This window comes from Hyla sarda, chromosome 2 (genome assembly GCF_029499605.1).
Source record: "Hyla sarda isolate aHylSar1 chromosome 2, aHylSar1.hap1, whole genome shotgun sequence".
NCBI lineage: Eukaryota > Metazoa > Chordata > Amphibia > Anura > Hylidae > Hyla > Hyla sarda.
Genome location: NC_079190.1, coordinates 501616041 through 501623724, shown reverse-complemented (window position 1 = coordinate 501623724; position 7684 = coordinate 501616041). Strand labels below are relative to the sequence as shown.

At 31.0% G+C, this 7684-nt stretch overlaps 1 protein-coding gene across 1 annotated transcript in view; it reads left to right on the top strand.

Annotated features, from left to right (window-relative positions):
- Window positions 1–674: 674 nt before the first annotated feature.
- LOC130357214 (gastrula zinc finger protein XlCGF57.1-like) overlaps window positions 675–7684 on the top strand; it is a 53621-nt gene continuing 46611 nt past the window's right edge. Inside the window, exon 1 of the mRNA XM_056559815.1 lies at window positions 675–759. The gene's annotated coding sequence lies outside the window, so the exon portion shown is untranslated. The remainder of the gene's footprint in view (window positions 760–7684) is intronic.

Sequence of the window (7684 nt, the reverse complement as noted above, 5' to 3'; positions counted from 1 at the left end):
TGGGGGGGTTGCTGCAATGGTCTGCGGGGGAGGGGGGGTTGCTGTAATACTCTGCAAGGGGAGTGCTGTAATGCTCTGCAGGGGGGGGGGTTGCTGTAATGCTCTGCAGGGGGGGGTTGCTGTAATGCTCTGCAGGGGGGGGTTGCTGTAATGCTCTGCAAAGGGGGGGGTTGCTGTAATACTCTGCAAGGGGAGTGCTGTAATGCTCTGCAGGGGGGGTTGCTGTAATGCTCTGCAAGGGGGGGTTGCTGAAATGTTCTGCAAGGGGGGTTGCTGTAATGCTCTGCAAGGGGGGGGGGTTGCTGCAATGGTCTGCGGGGGAGGGGGGGTTGCTGTAATACTCTGCAAGGGGAGTGCTGTAATGCTCTGCAGGGGCAGACCATTACAGAAAAGCCCCGTCCCCCCGCAGACCAGTACAGCAGCCCCCCCTCCCTCTCTCTCTCTTCTGCAGGGCATTATAGCAACAACTCATAAGCCTCTGGGGATATCAACTGTGCTTCTTGCAGACTCCAGACCGGCTCTGCAGAGTATTACTTGGCCCCTGCAGAGTATTACTTGGTCATATACATCACCGAGAGGAAACCTCACCTTCTACTAAAGCGTTTCTGCCTTCTCCTCACCAGCAAATCACTGGCTCCGCCTACTCGAGTCTGGTCACATGACCATGACATCATCACAGGTCCTATCATCTACCCGATCCTAATATACTGAACAGAGTCCGGAATCTTCTCTGCACACAGGGTTATCTCTGCTGTCCGGGTGAGTTTCCTCTTGGTGTAACCTGCACTAATATATATATATATATATATATACACACAGCTCCACTATTATATATACATATATATACTATTATATACATTGTCTGCACTATTTATATACAGCTCCACTATTATATATACATATATACTATTATATACATTGTCTGCACTATTTATATACAGCTCCACTATTATATATACACATATATACATTGTCTGCACTATTTATATACAGCTCCACTATTATATATACACATATATACTATTATATACATTGTCTGCACTATTTATATACAGCTCCACTATTATATATATATATATATACTAATATATACATTGTCTGCACTATTTATATACAGCTCCACTATTATATATACATATATACTATTATATACATTGTCTGCACTATTTATATACAGCTCCACTATTATATATATATATATATATATACTAATATATACATTGTCTGCACTATTTATATACAGCTCCACTATTATATATACATATATACTATTATATACATTGTCTGCACTATTTATATACAGCTCCACTATTATATATACATATATATACATATATATACTATTATATACATTGTCTGCACTATTTATATACAGCTCCACTATTATATATACACATATATACTATTATATACATTGTCTGCACTATTTATATACAGCTCCACTATTATAAATATATATATATACTATTATATACATTGTCTGCACTATTTATATACAGCTCCACTATTATATATACATATATACTATTATATACATTGTCTGCACTATTTATATACAGCTCCACTATTATATATACATATATATACTATTATATACATTGTCTGCACTATTTATACACAGCTCCACTATTATATATACATATATACTATTATATACATTGTCTGCACTATTTATACACAGCTCCACTATTATATATACATATATACTATTATATACATTGTCTGCACTATTTATACACAGCTCCACTATTATATATACATATATATACTATTATATACATTGTCTGCACTATTTATATACAGCTCCACTATTATATATACATATATATATATACACTATTATATACATTGTATGCACTATTTATATACAGCTCCACTATTATATATACATATATACATATATACTATTATATACATTGTCTGCACTATTTATATACAGCTCCACTATTATATATACATATATACTATTATATACATTGTCTGCACTATTTATATACAGCTCCACTATTATGTATACATATATATACTATTATATACATTGTCTGCACTATTTATACACAGCTCCACTATTATATATACATATATACTATTATATACATTGTCTGCACTATTTATATACAGCTCCACTATTATATATACATATATACTATTATATACATTGTCTGCACTATTTATACACAGCTCCACTATTATATATACATATATACTATTATATACATTGTCTGCACTATTTATATACAGCTCCACTATTATATATACATATATACTATTATATACATTGTCTGCACTATTTATATACAGCTCCACTATTATATATACACATATATACTATTATATACATTGTCTGCACTATTTATATACAGCTCCACTATTATATATACACATATATACTATTATATACATTGTCTGCACTATTTATATACAGCTCCACTATTATATATACATATATACTATTATATACATTCTCTGCACTATTTATATACAGCTCCACTATTATATATACACATATATACTATTATATACATTGTCTGCACTATTTATATACAGCTCCACTATTATATATACATATATACTATTATATACATTCTCTGCACTATTTATATACAGCTCCACTATTATATATACACATATATACTATTATATACATTGTCTGCACTATTTATATACAGCTCCACTATTATATATACATATATACTATTATATACATTCTCTGCACTATTTATATACAGCTCCACTATTATATATACATATATACTATTATATACATTGTCTGCACTATTTATATACAGCTCCACTATTATATATACATATATATACACTATTATATACATTGTCTGCACTATTTATACACAGCTCCACTATTATATATACATATATATGTATATACTATTATATACATTGTCTGCACTATTTATATACAGCTCCACTATTATATATACATATATACTATTATATACACTGTCTGCACTATTTATATACAGCTCCACTATTATATATACATATATACTATTATATACATTGTCTGCACTATTTATACACAGCTCCACTATTATATATACATATATATGTATATACTATTATATACATTGTCTGCACTATTTATACACAGCTCCACTATTATATATACATATATACTATTATATACACTGTCTGCACTATTTATATACAGCTCCACTATTATATATACATATATACTATTATATACATTGTCTGCACTATTTATATACAGCTCCACTATTATATATACATATATATACTATTATATACATTGTCTGCACTATTTATATACAGCTCCACTATTATATATACATATATATACTATTATATACATTGTCTGCACTATTTATATACAGCTCCACTATTATATATACATATATATATATATATACTATTATATACATTGTCTGCACTATTTATATACAGCTCCACTATTATATATACATATATATATATACTATTATATACATTGTCTGCACTATTTATACACAGCTCCACTATTATATATACATATATATATATACTATTATATACATTGTCTGCACTATTTATATACAGCTCCACTATTATATATACATATATATACTATTATATACATTGTCTGCACTATTTATATACAGCTCCACTATTATATATACATATATATACTATTATATACATTGTCTACACTATTTATATACAGCTCCGCTATTATATATACATATATACTATTATATACATTGTCTGCACTATTTATATACACATATATATATATATATATATATATATATACACTATTATATACATTGTCTGCACTATTTATACACAGCTCCACTATTTTATATATATATATATATATATATACATATATACTATTATATACATTGTCTGCACTATTTATATACAGCTCCACTATTATATATACATATATATACTATTATATACATTGTCTGCACTATTTATATACAGCTCCACTATTATATATATACATATATACTATTATATACATTGTCTGCACTATTTATATACAGCTCCACTATTATATATACATATATATACTATTATATACATTGTCTGCACTATTTATATACAGCTCCACTATTATATATACATATATATACTATTATATACATTGTCTGCACTATTTATATACAGCTCCACTATTATATATACATATATATACTATTATATACATTGTCTGCACTATTTATATACAGCTCCACTATTATATATACATATATATACTATTATATACATTGTCTGCACTATTTATATACAGCTCCACTATTATATATATATATACTATTATATACATTGTCTGCACTATTTATATACAGCTCCACTATTATATATACACATATATACTATTATATACATTGTCTGCACTATTTATATACAGCTCCACTATTATATATATATATACTATTATATACATTGTCTGCACTATTTATATACAGCTCCACTATTATATATACACATATATACTATTATATACATTGTCTGCACTATTTATATACAGCTCCACTATTATATATACATATATACTATTATATACATTGTCTGCACTATTTATATACAGCTCCATATTATATATACATATATATACTATTATATACATTGTCTGCACTATTTATATACAGCTCCACTATTATATATACATATATACTATTATATACATTGTCTGCACTATTTATATACAGCTCCACTATTATATATACATATATATACTATTATATACATTGTCTGCACTATTTATATAAAGCTCCACTATTATATATACATATATATATACTATTATATACATTGTCTGCACTATTTATATACAGCTCCACTATTATATATACATATATATACTATTATATACATTGTCTGCACTATTTATATACAGCTCCACTATTATATATACATATATATACTATTATATACATTGTCTACACTATTTATATACAGCTCCGCTATTATATATACATATATACTATTATATACATTGTCTGCACTATTTATACACAGCTCCACTATTATATATATATATATATATATATATATATATATATATACATATATACTATTATATACATTGTCTGCACTATTTATATACAGCTCCACTATTATATATACATATATATACTATTATATACATTGTCTGCACTATTTATATACAGCTCCACTATTATATATACATATATACTATTATATACATTGTCTGCACTATTTATATACAGCTCCACTATTATATTATATACATATATACTATTATATACATTGTCTGCACTATTTATACACAGCTCCACTATTATATATACATATATATACTATTATATACATTGTCTGCACTATTTATATACAGCCCCACTATTATATATACATATATATACTATTATATACATTGTCTGCACTATTTATATACAGCTCCACTATTATATATACATATATACTATTATATACATTGTCTGCACTATTTATATACAGCTCCACTATTATATATACATATATATACTATTATATACATTGTCTGCACTATTTATATAAAGCTCCACTATTATATATACATATATATATACTATTATATACATTGTCTGCACTATTTATATACAGCTCCACTATTATATATACATATATACTATTATATACATTGTCTGCACTATTTATATACAGCTCTACTATTATATACATTGTCTGCACTATTTATATACAGCTCCACTATTATATATACGGTATATACTATTATATACATTGTCTGCACTATTTATATACAGCTCCACTATTATATATACATTGTCTGCACTATTTATATACAGCTCCACTATTATATATACATATATATATACCATTATATACATTGTCTGCACTATTTATATACAGCTCCACTATTATATATACATATATATATACTATTATATACATTGTCTGCACTATTTATATACAGCTCCACTATTATATATACATATATACTATTATATACATTGTCTGCACTATTATATATACATATATACTATTATATACATTGTCTGCACTATTTATACACAGCTCCACTATTATATATACGGTATATACTATTATATACATTGTCTGCACTATTTATACACAGCTCCACTATTATATATACATATATACTATTATATACATTGTCTGCACTATTTATATACAGCTCCACTATTATATATACATTGTCTGCACTATTTATACACAGCTCCACTATTATATATACATATATACTATTATATACATTGTCTGCACTATTTATACACAGCTCCACTATTATATATACGGTATATACTATTATATACATTGTCTGCACTATTTATACACAGCTCCACTATTATATATACATATATATACTATTATATACATTGTCTGCACTATTTATACACAGCTCCACTATTATATATACATATATACTATTATATACATTGTCTGCACTATTTATATACAGCTCCACTATTATATATACATATATATACTATTATATACATTGTCTGCACTATTTATATACAGCTCCACTATTATATATACATATATATACTATTATATACATTGTCTGCACTATTTATACACAGCTCCACTATTATATATACATATATACCGTATTTATCGGGGTATACCACGCACCGGCCTATAACACGCACCCTCATTTTACCAAGGATATTTGTGTAAAAAAAGTTTTTTACCCAAATATCCATGGTAAAATAAGGGTGCGTGTGTGCGCGTGTATACCCCGATATACCCCAGGAAAGGCAGGGGGAGAGAGGCCATCGCTGCCCGCTTCTCTCCCCCTGCCTTCCCTGGGGTCTAGAGCCCTGCTGCCGGCCCTTCTCTCCCCCTGGCTATCGGTGCCGCTGCCCGTTCTGTCCCCCTGACTATCGGTGCCGGCGCCCCATTGCCTGCGCCGACAGCCAGGGGGAGAGAAGGGGCAGCGGCACCCATTGCCGGCGCCGCTGCCCCGTTGCCTCCCCCCATCCCCGGTGGCATAATTACCTGGTTCGGATCCGCGCTGCTGCAGGCCTCCGGCGTGCGTCCCCGGCATCGTTGCTATGCGCTGCACGGCGCGGCGTATGACGTCAGTGCGCCGCGCCGTGCATAGCAACGACGCAGGGGACGCACGCCGGAGGCCTGCAGCAGCGCGGATCCGAACCAGGTAATTATGCCACCGGGGATGGGGGGAGGCAACGGGGCAGCGGCGCCGGCAATGGGTGCCGCTGCCCCTTCTCTCCCCCTGGCTGTCGGCGTAGGCAATGGGGCGCCGACACCGATAGTCAGGGGGACAGAACGGGCAGCGGCACTGATAGCTAGGGGGAGAGAAGGGCCGGCAGCAGGGCTCTAGACCCCAGGGAAGGCAGGGGGAGAGAAGCGGGCAGCGACGGGCTCTCTCCCCCTGCCTTTCCTGGGGGTCTATCGGCGTATAACACGCACATAGACTTTAGGCTAAAATTTTTAGCCTAAAAGGTGCGTGTTATACGCCGATAAATACGGTATATACTATTATATACATTGTCTGCACTATTTATATACAGCTCCACTATTATATATACATATTTATACTATTATATACATTGTCTGCACTATTTATATACAGCTCCACTATTATATATACATATATACTATTATATACATTGTCTGCACTATTTATATACACATATATACTATTATGTACATTGTCTGCACTATTTATATACAGCTCCACTATTATATATACATATATACATTGTCT